The sequence below is a fragment of the Triturus cristatus genome, chromosome 11 (assembly GCF_964204655.1).
Source record: "Triturus cristatus chromosome 11, aTriCri1.1, whole genome shotgun sequence".
Classification (NCBI taxonomy): Eukaryota; Metazoa; Chordata; class Amphibia; order Caudata; family Salamandridae; genus Triturus; species Triturus cristatus.
Genome location: NC_140594.1, coordinates 249231661 through 249254281, shown reverse-complemented (window position 1 = coordinate 249254281; position 22621 = coordinate 249231661).

Sequence of the window (22621 nt, the reverse complement as noted above, 5' to 3'; positions counted from 1 at the left end):
TAAAACACTACCCCAAGCATGACCCCCTACACTACACAAACACCATTGTGCTACCCTAAACCCTAAAACACTACCACCAGCAAAACCCCCTTCACTACCCAAACACAACTGCACTACACTATACCCAAAAACAAGACACCCAGCATGACCCCTTACACTACCCAAACACCACTGCACTACCCTAAACCCGAAAACTCTACCCCCAGCATAACCCACTACACTACCAAAACAACACTGCACTGCCCTAGACCCTAAAACACTACCCCAAGCATGACCTCCTACACTACACAAACACCAGTGCACTGCCCTAAACCCTAAAACACTAACTGCAGCACGACCCCTCACACTACTAAAACAACACTGCATTACCCTAAACCCTAAATCTACCCCCAGCATGACCCCCTACACTACACAAACACCACTGCACTACCCTAAACCCTAACACACTACCCCCAGCTTGACCCCCTACACTACACAAACACCACTGCACTACCCTAAACCCTAAAACACTACCCCCAGCAAGAGCCCTACTCTACCCAAACACCACTGCACTACCCTAAACCCTAAAATACGAACCCCTACACTACACAAACACCACTGCACTACCCTAAACCCTAAAACACTACCCCAGAACGACTCCCTACACTACACAAATACCACTGCACTACCCTAAACCCTAAAACCCTACCCCAGCTTGACCCCCTACACTACACAAACACCACTGCACTACCCTAAATCACTTCCACCCGCACGATCCCCCTACACTACCCAAACACCACTGCTCTGCCCTAAACCCTATACCTACCCCCAGTAAGATCCTCTACACTACACAAACACCACTGCACTACCCTAAAACCTAAAACACTACCCCCAGCGCGACCTCCTACACTACACAAACACCACTGCACTACTCTAAACCCTAAAACACTACCCCCAGGCCCCAGCACAACACCCTACACTACCAAAACACAACTGCACTACCCTAAACCCTACAACACTACCCCAGCAGAAACCCCTATACTACACAAACACAACAGCACTACCCTAAACCATAAAACACTACCCCAATCTGGCTCTGTCTCAGCCAGCAATATCCCCTTGCATATGGTCAGACCATCATTTAGTTGACACTTCCATCACTGTCGTCGGCCGGATTCCTGCTCCTCTGATGGCTGGTGGCTCCTCACGGAAATGGAGCACATATGATTCCCAGGGCTTTCGCACTACCCTGGCCGACACCCGCCCAGTCTTTAATCCCACTGACAACATCGACGTTATAGAAAATGACATCGGTTCCTGGCTGAGGTCAGCCAGCGACCAGTTTGCCCCCCTTACCAAATTCCCCCGCACTAGGCATCATAACTCCCATAGGTGGTTCTCTGATGACCTCAAGCATCACAAATTCAAAACGCGCCAGCTGGAACGAATCTGGAGATGCGATTATTCTAACTCAGGCAGGTTGTCTTACATGGCTGCACGCAAAGAATACAAAACTGCCATTACCCTAGCAAAATCGGAATTTTTTTCCAATAGGATCTCGTCTGCGGTTAATAAATCAAAGGAGGTGTTCAAAGTCATGAATGAACTCACCACAGACGACAGAACCCTCCCAGCCCAGACCCCCACTCAAGAAACATGTGACACTCTCAACCTCTTCTTTGTGGAAAAAATGATAAAAATTCAAAACTCTATCCCTTCCCCATCCCAGCCACACTCTTCGGACACCTCCTCCAACAACCCCCTGACTCTTACCACCTTCCTGGCTCTAAACCCTATCTCATTAGCGGAACTCGCTACTCGTGTCAAATCTGGCTCCCCTAACGACTGCTGTCCGCCATTTGTCTTACAGAATATCTGCCTCAATCTACCTGATTGTATCCTAACCCTGCTGAATGGCTCACTCAGCAGCGGCATCATTCCTAGCTCTCTCAAGGAGGCCATCCTAGTGCCCCTCCTCAAAAAACCTGGCGCTGACCCCGCGGAACCATCCAATTATCGTCCCATCTCCCTCCTTCCCTACTTTTCCAAATTAATGGAGGCCCACGTCACCCGATGCCTGTCTAATTTTATTGAATCTTCTTGCCACCTTGAGCCCAACCAAGCTGGCTTCAGACCTGCCCACTCTACTGAGGCCGTCATTCTGGCAGTCCTGGCCACGCTTAGGAGTAATGCGGACGCAGGGATCCCCCAAGCCCTTGTACTCCTGGACCTGTCGGCCGCGTTTGACACGGTGGACCATAACATCCTTCTCCACCGTGTCGGACAGGCAGGCATCCAGGGTACCGCCCTTAAGTGGATCGAGTCCTTCCTGACCGGAAGAACACAGGCTGTCTGCCTGGGCCCCTATACCACAACAAAAACCCCCACGACCTGTGGAGTCCCTCAGGGCTCCTCCCTTTCACCACTCCTGTTCAACCTATACCTCCGGCCCCTGATCCACTCACTTCAGAAATGGGACATTACTGTTTACAACTATGCTGATGATTTACAGATTGTCCTCCCTCTAAAATCACCTCATGCTATCAATACGTTTCAAACTGTTATGATCCATATCCAACATTGGATGAACTTGAATCAGCTAAAACTGAACCCCGGGAAAACCGAGCTCCTTCTCCCCGAACTCAGCCATGCTCACTGGGGTTCGCAGTTCTGGCCCCCTGAGCTAGGTCCCCCCCCAGTCCCGGTCAAATCAGTGAAGAGCTTGGGTGTGATTATCGACACCGAACTTTCTCTCAAAGCTCAAGTGGGTGCGGTCATCTCATCTTGTATGTACCAGCTCCGGAAGATCCGCAAAGTTCGCCACCTACTTCCGCCTGCCGCACTCACCCAGGTCGTCATCTCGCTAGTACTTTCTCGTCTGGACTTTTCCAATTCCCTCTACCACGGTCTCCCACAATCTTTGCTGCACCGCCTTCAGGTTGTCCAGAACCAAGCGGCCGTCCTCATTCATAAAACTCCTAGATGGCAATCGGCAAAACCTCTACTTCACAGCCTGCACTGGCTACCAATAAGCTAAAGGGCAGCTTTCAAGGTGGCCTGCCTCACATTCAAGGCCCTCCACTGCAACGGCCCCGCATTTCTCAAATCCCTAATCACTCCCCATTGACCACCTTCATCTGCTAGTCACCCCCAAATCCAAAACCAAGAAATTCGGGGGTCGTCGCTTCTCCCACCTAGCTCCCGGATTTTGGAATCCTCTCCCTCTTTTCATCAAATCCAGCCCTTCCCTCCTGAATTTCAGAAAATCACTCAAAACTCACCTCTTTCCACCCCTGGGTTAAAAACATCGTCACTCACGCTTCCCTCTCACTCACTCTGTCTTAAAGCGCCATGAAGCCTTTGGTGTTAGCGCGCTCTATAAAATGCACTTAACATAACATAACATAACATAACATAACATAACATAACATAACATAACATAACATAACATAACAGCATGAAACCCTACACTACACAAACACCACTGCACTACCCTAAACCCTAACACACTACCCCAAACATGACCACCTACACTACACAAACACTATTGTACTACCATAAACCCTAAAACATTACCCCAGCATGACCCCATTCACTACCCAAGCACAACTGCACTACCCTAAACCCAAACACACTACCCCAGCACGACCCCCTACACTACCAAAACCCCACTGCATTACCCTAAACCCTAAATCTACCCCCAGCATGACCCCCCGTGTACACTACACATACACCACTGCACTACCCTAAACCCCAAAACACTAACCAATGCAAGAACCCTAAACTACACAAACACAACTGCACTACCCTAAACCCTAAAACACTATGCCAGCACGAGCTCCTATACTACACAAACACCACGGGACTAACCTACACCCTAAAACACTACCCCCAGGATGAACCCCTACACTACACCAACACCAATGCACAACCCTAAACCCTAAAACACTACCCCCAGCACGACCCCGTTCACTACCCAACACAACTGCTCTACCCTATACCCAAAAACACTACCCCCAGCACGACCTCCTACTTTTACCCAAACACCACTGCACTACCCTAAACCCTAAAACACGACCCCCTACACTACACAAACACCACTGCACTACCCTAAACCCTAAAACACTACCCCAGCATGACCCCCTACGCTACACAAACATTACGGCACTACCTTAAACCCTTAAACACTACCCCCAGCACAACCCCCTACACTACACAAACACCACTGCACTACCCTAAACCCTAAAGCTCTACCCACAACACTACCCCTACACTACCCAAACACCACTGCAATACCCTAAACCCTAAAACATTACCCCTAGCACAACGCCCTACACTACCCAAACACCACTGTACTACCCTAAATCCTACATCTACACCCTAAACCCTAAAGCACTTAACCCAGCACGACCCCCTATACCACACAAACACCACTGCACTACCCAAAACCATAAAACACTACCCCAGTACAACCCTCTATGCTTCTCAAACACCACTCCACTACCCAAAACCCTAAAACACTTACCCCAGCACAACCCCCTACACCACACAAACACCACTGCACTACCCTAAACCCTAAAAAACTACCCCCAGCATGAACCCCTACACTACACAAACACCAATGCACTACCCTAAACCCTAAAACATTACGCCTAGCACGATCCCCTACACTACATAAACACTACTGTACTACCCTAAATCCTACATCTACCCCAGCACAACCCCCTACACTACACAAACACCACTGCACTACCCTAAACCCCAAAACACTACCCCTAGCACAATCCCCTACACTACCCAAACACAACTGCACTACCCTAAACCCTAAAACACTTACTCCAGCACGACACCCTATACCATACAAACACCACTGCACTACCCTAAACCGTAAAAGACTTCCCCCCGCACAACCCCCTACACAATCCAAACACAACTGCACTATCCTAAACCCTAAATCTAACCCCAGTACGACCCCCTACACTACACAAAATCCACTTCACTACCCTAAACCCTAAATCTAACCCCTGCATGACCCCCTACACTACACAAACACCACTTCATTACCCTAAAACACTACTCACAGCATGACCCCCTACACTACCCAAAAACCGCTGCACTACCCTAAACCCTAAAACACGACCCCCTACACTACACAAACACCACAGCACTACCCTAAACCCTAAAACACTACCCCAGCACAAACCCCTATACTACACAAACACAACAGCACTACCCTAAACCATAAAACACTACCCCCAGCATGAAACCCTACACTACACAAACACCACTGCACTACCCTAAACCCTAAAACACTACCCCAAACATGACCACCTACTCTACACAAACATCATTGTACTACCATAAACCCTAAAACATTACCCCAGCACGACCCCATTCACTACCCAAACAAAACTGCACTACCCTAAACCCAAACACACTACCCCAGCATGACCCACTACACTACCAAAACCCCACTGCATTACCCTAAACCCTAAATCTATCCCCAGCATGACCCCCTACACTACACATACACCACTGCACTACCCTAAACCCTAAAACACTACCCCCAGCTTGACCCCACACACTACACAAACACCACTGCACTACCCTAAACCCAAAAACACTACCAATGCAAGAACCCTATACTACACAAACACAACTGCACTACCCTAAACCCTAAAACGCAACCCCCAGCACGATACCCTACACTACCAAAACACCACTTCGCTACCCTAAACCCTAAGACATTACCCCAGCACGAACTCCTATACTACACAAACACCACGGGACTAACCTACACCCTAAAACACTACCCCCAGGATGAACCCCTACACTACACAAACACCAATGCACAACCCTAAACTACTACCCCAAGCATGACCCCCTACACTACACAAACACCACTGTACTACCCTAAACCCTAAAACACTACCCCCAGCACGACCCCGTTCACTACCCAACACAACTGCTCTACCCGATACCCAAAAACACTACCCCCAGCACGACCCCCTACTTTACCCAAACACCACTGCACTACCCTAAACCCTAAAACACGACCCCCTACACTACACAAAAACCACTGCACCACCCTAAACCCTAAAACACTACCCCAGCATGACCCCCTACACTACAAAAACATTAAGGCACTACCTTAAACCCTATAACATAACCCCCTACACTACACAAACACCACTGCAATACACTACACCCTAAAACACTACCCCCAGCACAACCCCCTACACTACACAAACACCACTGCACTACCCTAAACCATAAAACACTACCCCAGCACAACCCACTATGCTTCACAAACACCACTCCACTACCCAAAACCCTAAAACACTTACCCCAGCACGACCCCCTACACCACACAAACACCACTGCACTACCCTAAACCCTAAGAAACTGCCCCCAGCATGAACCCCTACACTACACAAACACCAATGCACTACCCTAAACCCTAAAATATTACCCCTAGCACGATCTCCTATACTACATAAACACTACTGTACTACTCTAAATCCTACATCTACCCCCAGCACAACCCCCTACACTACACAAACACCACTGCACTACCCTAAACCCCAAAACACTTACCCCAGCACGACACCCTATACCATACAAACACCACTGCACTACCCTAAACCGTAAAAGACTTCCCCCGCACAACCCCCTACACTACCCAAACACAACTGCACTATCCTAAACACTAAATCTAATCCCAGTACGACCCCCTACACTACACAAACTCCACTTCACTACCCTAAACCATAAATCTAACCCCTGCATGACCCCCTACAGTACACAAACACCACTACATTACCCTAAAACACTACTCACAGCATGACCCCCAACACTACCCAAACACCACTGCACTACCCTAAACCCTAAAACACGACCCCCTGCACTACACAAACACCATTGCACTACTCTAAACCCTAAAATACTACCCCAGCACAACTCCCTACACTACACAAATACCACTGCACTACCCTAAAACACTATCCCGGCATGATCTCTACACTACACAAACACCACTGCTCTGCCCTAAACCCTAAAACACTACCCCCAGCACGACCCCCTACACTACCCAAACACCACTGCACTGCCCTAAACCCTAAAACACTACCCCCAGCATGACCCCCTACACTACACAGTCCCCACTGCACTGCCCTAAACCCCAAAACATTACCTGCAGCATGACCCCCTACAATACCCAAACACCACTGCATTACTCTAAATCCTAAATCTACCCAGAGCATGACCCCCTAAACTACACAAACACCATTGCACTACCCTAAACGCAAAACACTATCCCCAGCACGACCCGCTACACTACCCAAACACCACTGCACTACCCTAACCCCAAAACACTACCCCCTACACTACACAAACACCACTGCACTACCCTAAACCCTAACACACTACCTCCAGCCTGACCCCCTACACTACACAAACACCACTGCACTACCCTAAACCCTTAAACACTATCCCCCAGCATGACCCCCTACACTACACAAACACCTCTGCACTGCCCTAAAACACTACCACCAGCATGACCCCCTACACCGCGGTTACTCTTAGCGGAGATGTACAACAAGATGCCCCCAGGTTTCAGTCTGGACTGAAGGCGGTGGCTAGCTGGCTGACAGAAAACTGTCTCCAGCTCAATGCCACAAAAACGGAGGTAATGGTTGTTGGGAAGGGAGTGGAACTTTGGGGCGATCAGTGGTGGCCTTCTGAGCTGGGCCCTACTCCGACCCCAGTGTCGGAGGTGAAAAATCTGGGGGTCCGGTTGGACGTTGGCCGTACCTTTATAGGACATACCAAAAAAACGGCAGCCTGTTGTTTTGGTCTGTTAAGAGGACTCAGACCAGTTCTTAAATATTTCGATGCCCCAACCAGACAGCTTGTAGTCCAGGCTACCATCATCTCTCGCCTGGACTACGCTAGCTCTCTTCTGGCTGGGGCTAATCAGGCTGAGTTAACCCCCCTACAGCGGGTTCAAAATGCTGCGGCCAGAGCCATTGTTGGCCTACCCAGATTTTGCCCGGTGGCGAATGTCCTCCGCTCTTTGCATTGGCTCCCGGTAAGGAAGCGTATTCTTTTCAAGGTCCTTTGCTTGGCTTTTAAAATATTAAGAGGTATAGGCCCTGAAATCTTGTCCAATTTTATTTCCTTCTATGTCCCCACCCGTAGCCTCCGATCTCAGGGCCAGGCCCTTGCTGTGGTCCCTAGATTTAGACTCAGTCGGATGGGGGGTCGTTCCTTCAGCGTGAAAGCTGCACTAATTTGGAACACCCTCCCAGTTGAAGTCCATCAGTTAGACGATCTGCTGTCCTTCCGGAGAGCCATTAAGACTTTTTTGTTTTAGCTGTCCATTTCAGGTTTTCTCTTTTCCTGTTGTGTTGTGTTTCTCCTTGTCTCTGCGCCGGGACGCTCCTTGGCTGGAGTAGCTGTGCGCATAATAAATCAATATAACATAACATAACATAACACTACCCAAACACCACTGCACTACTCTAAAACACTTCCACCATCACGATCCTCCTACACTACCCAAACACCACTGCATTGCCCTAAACCCTAAAACCCTGCCTCCAGCAAGACCCCCTACACTACCCAAACACCACTTCACTATCCTAAACCCTAAACCTACCCCCAGTACGACCTACTACACTACACAAACACCACTGCACTACCCCAAACCGTAAAACACTACCCCCAGCACGACCCCCTATGATACCCAAACAACACTCCACTACCATAAACCCTAAAACACTTACCCCAGCACAACCCTCTATACCACTGCACTACCCTAAACTCTAAAACACTAACCCCAGCATGAACTCCTACACTACACAAACACCACTGCACTACCCTAAAACACTATCCCAGCATGTCCCCCTACACTGCCCTAATACCACTGCACTACTGTAAACCCTCCAACACTACCCCCAGCATGACCCCCTACACTACACAAACACAACTGCTCAGCCCTAAACCCTAAAACACTACCCCCAGCATGACCTCCTACACTATCCAAACACCACTGCATTGCCCTAAACCCTAAAATGCTACCCCCAGCATGACCCCCTACAATACACAATCACCATTGCCCTGCCCTAAACCCCAAAACACTACATAAACACTACTGTACTACCCTAAATCCTACATCTACCCCAGCACAACCCCCTACACTACACAAACACCACTGCACTACCCTAAACCCCAAAACACTACCCCTAGCACAACCCCCTACACTACCCAAACACAACTGCACTACCCTAAACCCTAAAACACTTACTCCAGCACGACACCCTATACCATACAAACACCACTGCACTACCCTAGACCGTAAAAGACTTCCCCCCGCACAACCCCCTACACTATCCAAACACAACTGCACTATCCTAAACCCTAAATCTAACCCCAGTACGACCCCCTACACTACACAAAATCCACTTCACTACCCTAAACCCTAAATCTAACCCCTGCATGACCCCCTACACTACACAAACACCACTTCATTACCCTAAAACACTACTCACAGCATGACCCCCTACACTACCCAAAAACCGCTGCACTACCCTAAACCCTAAAACACGACCCCCTACACTACACAAACACCACGGCACTACCCTAAACCATAAAACACTACCCCCAGCATGAAACCCTACACTACACAAACACCACTGCACTACCCTAAACCCTAAAACACTACCCCAAACATGACCACCTACTCTACACAAACATCATTGTACTACCATAAACCCTAAAACATTACCCCAGCACGACCCCATTCACTACCCAAACAAAACTGCACTACCCTAAACCCAAACACACTAACCCAGCATGACCCACTACACTACCAAAACCCCACTGCATTACCCTAAACCCTAAATCTACCCCCAGCATGACCCCATACACTACACAAACACCACTGCACTACCCTAAACCCAAAAACACTACCAATGCAAGAACCCTATACTACACAAACACAACTGCACTACCCTAAACCCTAAAACGCAACCCCCAGCACGATACCCTACACTACCAAAACACCACTTCGCTACCCTAAACCCTAAGACATTACCCCAGCACGAACTCCTATACTACACAAACACCACGGGACTAACCTACACCCTAAAACACTACCCCCAGGATGAACCCCTACACTACACAAACACCAATGCACAACCCTAAACTACTACCCCAAGCATGACCCCCTACACTACACAAACACCACTGTACTACCCTAAACCCTAAAACACTACCCCCAGCACGACCCCGTTCACTACCCAACACAACTGCTCTACCCGATACCCAAAAACACTACCCCCAGCACGACCCCCTACTTTACCCAAACACCACTGCACTACCCTAAACCCTAAAACACGACCCCCTACACTACACAAAAACCACTGCACCACCCTAAACCCTAAAACACTACCCCAGCATGACCCCCTACACTACACAAACACCACTGCACTACCCTAAACCCTTAAACACTACCCCCAGCACAACCCCCTACACTACACAAACTCCACTGCACTACCCTAAACCCTAAAGCTCTACCCCCAACACTACCCCTACACTACCCAAACACCACTGCAATACCCTAAAACCTAAAACATTACCCCTAGCACGACGCCCTACACTACCCAAACACCACTGTACTACCCTAAATCCTACATCTACACCCCTAAACCCTAAAGCACTTAACCCAGCATGACCCCCTATACCACACAAACACCACTGCACTACCCTAAACCATAAAACACTACCCCAGCACAACCCACTATGCTTCACAAACACCACTCCACTACCCAAAACCCTAAAACACTTACCCCAGCACGACCCCCTACACCACACAAACACCACTGCACTTCCCTAAACCCTAAGAAACTACCCCCAGCATGAACCCCTACACTACACAAACACCAATGCACTACCCTAAACCCTAAAATATTACCCCTAGCACGATCCCCTATACTACATAAACACTACTGTACTACTCTAAATCCTACATCTACCCCCAGCACAACCCCCTACACTACACAAACACCACTGCACTACCCTAAACCCCGAAACACTTACCCCAGCACGACACCCTATACCATACAAACATCACTGCACTACCCTAAACCGTAAAAGACTTCCCCCGCACAACCCCCTACACTACCCAAACACAACTGCACTATCCTAAACACTAAATCTAACCCCAGTACGACCCCCTACACTACACAAACTCCACTTCACTACCCTAAACCATAAATCTAACCCCTGCATGACCCCCTACAGTACACAAACACCACTACATTACCCTAAAACACTACTCACAGCATGACCCCCAACACTACCCAAACACCACTGCACTACCCTAAACCCTAAAACACGCCCCCCTGCACTACACAAACACCACTGCACTACCCTAAACCCTAAAACACTACCCCAGCACAACTCCCTACACTACACAAATACCACTGCACTACCCTAAAACACTATCCCGGCATGATCTCTACACTACACAAACACCACTGCTCTGCCCTAAACCCTAAAACACTACCCCCAGCACGACCCCCTACACTACCCAAACACCACTGCACAGCCCTAAACCCTAAAACACTACCCCCAGCATGACCCCCTACACTACACAGTCCCCACTGCACTGCCCTAAACCCCAGAACATTACCTGCAGCATGACCCGCTACACTACCCAAACACCACTGCACTACCCTAACCCCAAAACACTACCCCCTACACTACACAAACACCACTGCACTACCCTAAACCCTAAAACACTACCCCCAGCCTGACCCCCTACACTACACAAACACCACTGCACTACCCTAAACCCTTAAACACTATCCCCCAGCATGACCCCCTACACTACACAAACACCTCTGCACTGCCCTAAAACACTACCACCAGCATGACCCCCTACACTACCCAAACACCACAGCACTACTCTAAAACACTTCCACCATCACGATCCTCCTACACTACCCAAACACCACTGCATTGCCCTAAACCCTAAAACCCTGCCCCCAGCAAGACCCCCTACACTACCCAAACACCACTTCACTATCCTAAACCCTAAACCTACCCCCAGTACGACCTACTACACTACACAAACACCACTGCACTACCCCAAACCGTAAAACACTACCCCCAGCACGACCCCCTATGATACCCAAACAACACTCCACTACCATAAACCCTAAAACACTTACCCCAGCACAACCCTCTATACCACACAAACACCACTGCACTACCCTAAACTCTAAAACACTAACCCCAGCATGAACTCCTACACTACACAAACACCACTGCACTACCCTAAAACACTATCCCAGCATGTCCCCCTACACTACACAAACACCACTGTACTACCCTTAACGCTAGAACACTACCCCCAGCACGACTCCCTACACTACACAAATACCACTGCACTGCCCTTAACCCTAAAACACTACCTCAGCACGTCCCCCTACACTGCCCTAATACCACTGCATTGCCCTAAACCCTAAAATACTACCCCCAGCATGACCCCCTACAATACACAATCACCACTGCCCTGCCCTAAACCCCAAAACACTACCTGCAGCATGACCCCCTACACTACCTAAACACCACTGCATTACCCTAAACCCTAAATCTACCCCCAGCATGACCCCCTACACTACCAAAACACCACCCCAACACGAACGCCTATAATACACAAACAGCACTGCACTACCCTAAACCCTAAAACACTACCCCCAGCATGAACCTCTACACTACACAAACACCACTGCACTACCCTAAACCCTAAAACTCTACCCCAAGCATGACCCCCTACACTACACAAACACAACTGTACTACCCTAAACCCTAAAACTCTACCCCCAGCACGACCCCCTTCACTACCCAAACACAACAGCACTACCCTAATTCCAAAAACACTACCCCCTATATTACATAAACACCACTGCACTACCCTAATCTTTAAAACACTACCCCCAGCTCGACCCCCTACACTACATAAACACCACTGCACTACCCTAAACTCTAAAACACTACCCCCAGCTCGACCCCCTACACTACACAAACACCACTGCACTACCCTAAACCCTAAAACATTTATATTCTATTGGTACAGTGTCAACCTTGCTGAAAGGAATATGTCCCCACAATTAGGTGGATTACCAAATTTGTTATGTTTACACATGTCTGTAAGTGTTTTGCAACTAGCATGTCTGCTTGTACTGCACACATAATATGTAAGTGTTTTGGTGTCCAATGTGTACTTAACAATCCACTACATAGTTTTCACATAGTACCGGGGACATTGTGCAGACTGTCCCAAGAGATGATAATGTGCCTACGAGGAAATATACATGTTAGCAAGTATTTTCAGAGTACACTGAGGTGCAAGCAAAATGTACAACAAAGGTCCTTGTTTAAAAAGATTTCAACTTTAAACGGGAATATGTAAAATGGAAGTTTTTATGCCCAGGGCCTATACAACCACTCAACACCTGCCCCATTCCCATGCCCTCTCTTGTGTGTGTCCAGCCCCAACCTCTCCCTTCTGCCGTCAATGGTCCTTTTATGCATGGCCCTGCCCTCTCCCATCTGCTTTTTGGGGTCAGCTTGCTGCCCCTGATCCCCTCCCACTTTCCCTCAATTTTCTATCTGTGCCTTCATAGTCTCTCTGTTGCCCTCCATGGTTTGTTGTGCTTGCAGTCCTCATCCTGCCTGCTATGCATGGTCAGCTTGCTGCTCCTGCTATACCTGCTTGCCCCCTGCCCTTAATTTTTCATGTGCGGACCCCATCCCCTCTTCCTGCCTTTCATGATCCGTAGTGCTACACCTGCCCCTCATGTCTGTCTGATATGGTCAGCTTGCTGTCCTTGCCTCTCATCCCTCTGCTCCTTGTTGTCTTTTTGCTGAGCCTTTTCCCCTCCCTTTTACTTTTCACAGTCTGCTGCCCTGCTTGCCCTCCTGCTTGCCATGTATGGTGAAAGTGGGTAAGAACGCATTGCTTGCATGTAACAGCACCATTACCTGGTAGTTGTAGTTCAGCTTTTGATAGAAAGTTCATATAATTTTTCAGCTAATGTCGTCTTTCGAAATTGTATCTCTAAACACCAGTATTTTGGGACTCCTCCTTCATCAGTAGAGAATATTTACAGGTTGCTGGACATGCTGCCAATTTTCTCAGGAATAATCCCAATCATAGGGTGCAGACGTTCCAAAGCTCGTAAGCTTTGGGGGTAGGAACACATTGCTTGCATGTAACAGCGCCATTGCCCCATAGCGTCTTGGCAGCTGTAGTTCAGCTTTTTGCAGAAAGTTCATATAATTTTTCAGCTAATGCCATCTTTCGAAATCGTATCCCTAGACACCAGTGTTTTGGGATTCCTTCCTCATCAGTAGAGAATATTTACAGGTTGCTGGATATGGTGCCAATTTTCTCTGGTATAATCCCACTCATAGTGTGCAGGCGTTCCAAAGCTCGTCAGCTCTGTGGGCAGCTCACAAGAGCCTTTTAACAGTGAAAGTGAGTAGGAACGCATTGCTTGCATGTAACAGCGCCATTACCCAATAGCATCTTGGTAGTTGTAGTTCAGCTTTTCACTGAAAGTTCATATAATTTTTCAGCTAATGCCGTCTGTCGAAAACAGAAAGATTTGTGAAGATGTGTATTGAATGTGACAGCACAGACAATCTCAGAAGAATTTAAACCCTCCTTTGTCTTAATTGGGGTGCCCGAATTTGATGTGGGATGAAGTAGCGCTTGACATTATGACTGTAATTTCATGGTGTGATGGGGCCAGGAGGTACATTTTTGTCATGGTGGACATGTTCTCAAGGTGGATTAAGCTGAAAGTGGTTCATAAGGTGCATACAGTGACAGTGTTTAGATTTTTTGAAGAGGTGTTTCTTAGGAAAAGATTTGCTACTTCAGTTTTATGGATAATGGAGTGCAATTCAAAACTGAAGAAATTAAGACATCTGTCAATGTGGCATTTACAGAAATTTACAGCTTATATCACCCCAGATGAAATTTGGTGGAAACAGGGAAAACAGGGTTGTGAAAGGTGTAATATAGCTGGCGAGTAAAGGTAGGAAGGATTGGGAATATGAACTTAAGAGGATGTTGTGGTCATACAGGATGACACCACATGACACTGTTGGAATAATGAGAGGTTGGCTAACATACTCTAAGGTGAATCCAGGATGAATGAAGAGAAGTGGAAAATTTGATTGGGAGGTTAGGGTTGTAAGGAAATGAATTTTGGCATCACAGGGGAAAACAAAACTTATCTTGATGTGAAACATGGAGTAAGAGAAGTACATATGAAAGAGGGTCAATGCCTACGTGTCATGTAAGTCAGGAAGGTGGCCAAAGGAGAAAGTAAATTCAGTACTCATAAAAAAGTGGTGAATGTGATGGTGTGAGCTGCATACGAATGTATACATCCTTATTTGGAAGAATGTGGAATAAAGTGTTTGGAGACTACATATCACGTGTGTGTTCATTACATTACCCTTTACTTTAGACTTAACTTCAAGATGCCAAGGCAAGCTCTATCAGATGGAGTGGTAATTACCCCTCTACAATTGTCATGTGGCCCAATTATGTTGCACCTTCTACCAATCTGGATTTACTTTGCCTGCCTTATGGATCCAGTCAAATGCATTACAGGAAGATTGATGAAGGGAAATTAACTGTCAGGGCATCGATGAGATTAAGAAGTGCTAGTAAAGATTTTTTCTGAATTGTACTTTGAGCTTCATCTGCCCTAAAAGCCATAAATGATACTGTAGTTTTAAGTACACACATTTTTTCTAAAACATTGTCAATAAAAACTCACTGAAATAAAACAAAATCTTAAAATCCTCAATAAAAACTCACTTGAATAAAACAAGCACACACACTTTTAAACACAAACAAGACCTACAAAGTCAAACAGAACACCCTACCTTAACAGCTAACCCAAGATAATCTGAGAAAGTGATGAGACTACATGAGAAAGAAGAGGAAAAATCAACAGACAGAGTGAGATGCATAGACTGTATTTTAAATTCAAACTGCAGTGTGCCTAATTCAAAGTTGCATGCATTTGCCACTTACAACAAATGATCATTCCATACATCCAACTATATGGAGTTATATTAAGCCTTTTCTCTTTAAAATGTTATATGTTTTCCCAGAGTGTTGACATTTAGGGCCTGATTTAACAAACAGTACTTTGGAGTAAGCTTGCACTTTTGTAGTAAATTACACTTTTGTAATAAGTCAATCAACACAAATAACTAATCACTTTTACTGCAACACTCTCCTATATAAAAGAATGGATACAACAGTTTAAAATCTAACCCCATAGAAAAAAGTAAAATTAAATGAAATTATTTAAAATAGTGAAAATATAGGCACATATAAATTAATGTTAACTCATTCATTTACATTTATTTATATTTTTACAATTTTAAATAACAAATTTTATTTACAAGTATAAATTACTATAAAAGTGTAAATTGCTCCAAAAGTGCAGTTTCTGAATACCTAAAAGTGATAATCTTAATCCAAAGTGTAAATAAATTCAAAAGTGCAGTTAGCGAATCAGGCTCCTAGTATACACACTCCTTTTGCATTGTGTAATGTATACCTAGCTCACACCCAGATATTCTGTTTAAAATATAGTCAAACTGGTTTCTCATTTTAAACATCACTCAGAAGCTTGAAATATCTTGCACCCCCAACAAACCAGTTCAATCTATTGATCAACAAATGTACTTCCGAAACCTATTTAATCTCATTTTACACCACCCTCAAATAAACGTATTCTCTTGTAAATAGTTGAGTACAGGTGCCATTGGTCGGGTATGGTGAGGAGGCAGTCGGATTTAACCTAGGATTTTTACTTGCACTGACACAAAAAAATACACACAAACACACACTCCCTCTCACACACACACTCTTGAAGTTCTTAAAACTGTTGGTTATATTCGGGCATATGCATCAAATACCGTTATTGCGATTCTCAAATAGAGATTTTTAGGGAATCGCTATTTGAGAATCGCAAAACGGGATGTAAAAAAAAATTCGCAAATGTTTTGAGATTCCTTGGCATTCCTTAATTGCGATTAGCAAATTGCTAATCGCAATTAAGGAATACCTTCCCATTTATTCCTATGGGCTAGGAGGCCCATTGGAATGAATGGGATGACATTCTCAATTTGCGATTCGCAATTTGAGAATCGCAAATTGAGAATACAATTTCAAGGGTGCAGGGTGTCAAAAGGACACCCTGTTGCACCCCTGAAATATGTATGTGTGCACATGTGGCGCAGATACATGCTCTAAGGGCATGTATGTGCGTCACATGGCACTTTGAAAAATGCAAAAAAGTGAATTTTTCAAAGAAATCGCAAATTACCACCAACTTGAAGTTGGTGGTAATTTGCGATTCGTTACAGCCAAATTGCACTTTTTCTGTGCTTCATACATTGCATTTAAGGAATCGCAATTTGCGATTCCTTAAATGCAATCGCAAAATAGAGAATCACGAATTTTGCGATTCTCTAATTTGCGATGTCCTTTTGGGATGATACATCCCAAAAGGCATTTTCCCGTTCGCAAACGGGCCGATTCTGAGAATCGGCCCATTTGCGAAGGGGAAAAGGGCTTGATACATATGCCCCATTGTCTTTTAAGTAGCCCTAATAATCCGCACTGCTATACCTTCCCAATAATCATTAAGCCCCCTCATGCTCCGCTTCTCAAATATTGTATTTTGCCATGATATGCCAACGAGACTGTTGGGAAATTAAAAGCTCGCACCCCCTCCAATCTTGCTTACCACGCTACCCCCCTCCATAGGTTTGCTTATCATTTTACATACTGGGATAGGTAAGTTTCTCAGTCTTTTCTGGAATTGGCAAACTTCATACTTGATGTAATTTGTAGAGTTTGCTGTGTTTTTAAATTAATGCAGCTTTGCTTGCAGCCAAGGTTTTCCACCAAAAAATATTTGCTGTGTTGCTTTAATGCAAAGATGTGAATGAAAGCTAAATACAACGCGGAAACTGGGGGTTTTAAAGCTCGAAAATACATATAAACATACACCCATTTCTATAAGCACACTCCCAATCATGGGGATCCATTGGAAACAGCTTTTATAATATTTTCGAATTGTTTATACCCGCATGGTGCTTTCTTCTCTTTCAACGACGCAGACCTTATTACATTCAGTATTTAATCCAAAGTAGCCACTTATGTCAATCTTTATATCTCGATATTCTCGAGGTCAAATTTACCGTCTGCACTTTTTTACCACCTACAAAATATTTTATTAGAAAGGTTCTTAAGTTTGAACCCAGAGTCCACTAACAACCACAACTGGGACCATTTCGTCGATCTGTTCGAATAAGAGCCAGGTCTGCCCTCTAAATGTATTCCTGCAACTTGTCCCCATATGGCTTTAAGTTCATGTGTTGTAGCTTTGAGCCTGATCCAAAGTCGAAAGTACTTGCATAAGTTGAACTTCTAGTTCGTGCTGGTCACCACGGTACCTTTTGGCGAACTTTGCTATAAGCAGAGTCTCAGATGCACAAAAGAACAAAGAGTGCCAGGGCGCTAGAGTTAAGCGTAAGTCCTGTGAATGTCAATCAACTAAATTAGTCTTTAAAGCTCTTCTGAATGGGAGAAGCTGTGCCCTGTGTAGGGCCATCTGAAAGCGAATTCCATAGAGGGAATGCAATAGATGGAAATTACTTTCTTTCAGCTTTCCTAATGAGGCTTTTGGAGGGAATCAAAAGCTGCTTCTCAGAGAGGTTGATCCAATACATCTCTTACTGCCGAGTTTTGCAGGCCCCACTGCCTTTGAAGATGTCCTTTTGAGGTGCGTTACAACAGGCTTTTATAACCGATTTTGGTGCAAATAATCACTTTTACAGTAGAAGCGCAATTTACATCTAAGAGCAACTCTTTGGTTAAACAGGAGTTTAAGATGATGATAGGTCGACGGGGTGATAGGATTAAGTTGGCCACCCCTTCTCTTCTACCCATCAAACTACGCTCCTAGGACCGTAATGAAAAGGTGCATTTACAAGTGTAGGTTTACTCACATGTAAATCTATTCCTGCAAATAATAAAAATGCTTGATTATCTAATCTAAATAAAAAACGTTTTCATTATTAACTTAGAGCTAACAATATAAAACGTTACAGAACAACATTAACTTAAATTAAAATATATTTACTTAATTTATATGTAAATATGTAAAATATTTCTTATAATAAAAATCGATAGTTTAAAAACAAAACAACCACCGAAATTAACTAGCTATAGTAACTGACCTGCACCACAATGTTGCACTACTTATGCCCTCACATATTAGATCACTGGTGACTTATGAAATCTATGGCATTGCAAGTTAAGTTATACTTAGGTCATTTACATATAATTGCTAAATTTCATTGTTTTATGGTTTTAAAACAGTAGCTTTTTATTGTTAGAAGACCAACCAATAGCTCCACTTAAAAGTTTGTTTTTACTTTTAAATGTATTCAAAGTACTTTAAGCACATGCTAAAATTGTACCCACTTACTAATGTATAACTCCACTTTAACCTTTGGGTTTCTTAGTGATTTGTGCACGTAAGTAAATATTAATTTGACTATATATATATATATTTACTTGTGCAAGACTCTGCTGCTGCTTGAACATTGTTTTCCTTCAACTAATAAATGATGGCATAAATTGAACTTACCTGTGTTGGGCATCCTTAAAGCAGGCAACATGTTGTTGGATGTTTTTGCGGCCCCAACTGAGCCGCGAGGATCACCCCGCTGAACTCCGTGCAGTTCCGCTGTAGTGTCAATCGGTGCTGTGGCGTGTGGAACAGGTTTGTCGACCGTTGGAGGCATGTACAAGCATGACAACCATCTACTGTGTGTCACAACCCACTTGGGACTCTGAATCAATGCAGATTGAAGCAAGCACACGGCGATCCACTGGGATGAATATGTTTGCACTCCAAAAACCAGCAGGCCACGGGTGTGGCCACGCCCATTAGGGCGGGAAAAATACTTTAAAGATGAGAATTATATGACCGCCGTGATTCCTTCTTCGCAGTAATTCCCGCAGCCCCTGAGGAAGTGATCGTTATCACGAAACGCGTTGGGCAGGATATTTACTTGTACGAGACTCTGCTTGAACATTGTTTTCCTTCAACTAATAAATGATTGCATAAATTGAACTTACCTGTGTTGGTCATCCTTACAGCAGGCAACATGTTGTTGAACATATATATATATATATATATATATATATATATATATATATATATATATATATATATATATATATATATATATATATATATATATATATATATATATATATATATATGAGATCAAGACCGCTGTGTCGGTCGAAACGCGTCAGAACCGGATTGAAGTTTGCGTGGAAATAAACTGAGCTAAATACCTGTACCAGCGCATTTGTGTCCGTGTCTTGCAGCAACACCGGCTGGTGTTGCGAAAGGAGGACTTGATATATATATATATATATGTATATATATATATATATATATATATATATATATATATATACATATATATATATATATATATATATATATAACTCACTGAAAAAACCATAGGTTTCACACATGTTATAGTTAGCGGAAATTTTACTGATAAAAAACCAATGAAATTCCCCTGTTATAGTTAGTGCAGGCAACTATAACTCACGCGACCGCAATCCTCTGCTGATGCTAATACTGTATTTAGACACTTATTTGCCCATGTCTTCTTCCATACATTTTTAGCTATACATATATTACAAATATTTTTTTTTCATAAAGACACATGTGTCATCAGCAGAAGATTGCGGTCGCGTGAGTTATAGTTGCCTGCACTAACTATAACGGGGGAATTTCATTGGTTTTTTATCAGTAAAATTTCCGCTAACTATAACATGTGTGAAACCTATGGTTTTTTCAGTGAATTTGCAAGGTTTTTTAAATGCTAATTCCTAACTATAACGTGTGTGAAACCTATGGTTTTTTCAGTGAATTTGTACGTTTTTTTAAATGCTAAGTTACTTTACGCATTCGTGGCGTGCGCGCCCACTTAACGCAGTTCGTTCCGTGCGCGCACGGTGCGCTTCGCGCACCGTGCGCGCACAGTGAGCACTCGGTGCGCTTCGCGCACCGCGCGCCCACTTTACGCAGTTAGTGCCGTGCACGCACGGTGGGCACGCGGTGCGCTACGCGCACCGCATGCCCACGTTACGCTAGATGGGCCATGTACGCACGATGCGCTTCGCGCACCGTGCGCACATGGAGGACATATGATGCACTTCGTTTTGCAAGGTAGTATTTTAATTTTTCGCACCACATATAAGCCATGCACTAATGGTGCCCTTCGGGCACCATTTGCACACGGGGTGGGGTGAGTGTGGATATTTATTTTTTTTTAATATTTTTTTACCGTACGTGTACGGTAAGCGTAATCGGCAAAATTAGCGAAAAAATAAAAATTCCGTTTTTGGCCTTGGGGGATCTTTGGGGACTCCCTCAACATGGCTAGGTGTTTTGGAGCTGTCCAAACAGCCCCTTTACATGTTTTTGGTCTTTGTATTTTAATCATCACTCTCAGTGCGAGAGAGAAAATGGCGGCCGCCGCTTCCTGGTTTCGGCCGATTCGAATGTTTACTAAGATCTAAGAGCCAATCAGAATCGCGCTCGCGCATGCCACCGTACGCGTACGGTAAGCGTACCGTAAGCGCACCGTAAGCTGGCTCAGATATATATATTGATTTAAAGGCTATTTTCTCAGAATCTACTGAACAGATTTACACCAAACTTACAAAAGGCACTTCCTTGACCTGAGGACTACCTCTCTGCCAAATTTCTAGTAATTCTGTTCAGCCGTTCGGGCTGTAGCTGTGTCTAAAGGTCCTATGGAAAAATGCATGGGAAAAACGCGTTTTGGGACCCCCCTTTTATCTCAGCCCCCGCTTGACGAATCCCCCCGAGACTTTCAGGGTAGGAGCGGAGCGTAGCGCCCCACCTATTTTGAAAAATTCGCGAGGATTCGTCGACCGGCGCCAAAGTTATTCAAAATAGAATGTTGCGGATTTCCTATGGAAACGTGGTCCTAACTATAACTACCTACTGGCGACCGCCAGTAGGTAATATATATATATATATATATATATATATATATATATATATATATATATATATATATATATATATATATATATATATATATATATATATATATTTATATATTCACTGAAACAACCATAGGTTTCAGGCACGTTATAGTTAGGAATTAGCATTTAAAAAACCTTAGAAATTCACTGAAAAAACCATAGGTTTCAGGGGCGTTATAGCTAGCTGGACTTTTCACTCGTACAAAACCATTGAAATTCCCCCGTTATAGTTAGTTCAGCTAACTATAACTTGCGCGCCCGCAATGCACTGCTGATGACGTCACATATTACACCACTCATGACATGGTCAGTGACATCACTCATGACATCACTGATGACATCTCAAATGACATCACTGATGACATCATCCATTGAATGTGTGTTTTTCTGAAAATTACATATGTTTTATATATGTATATC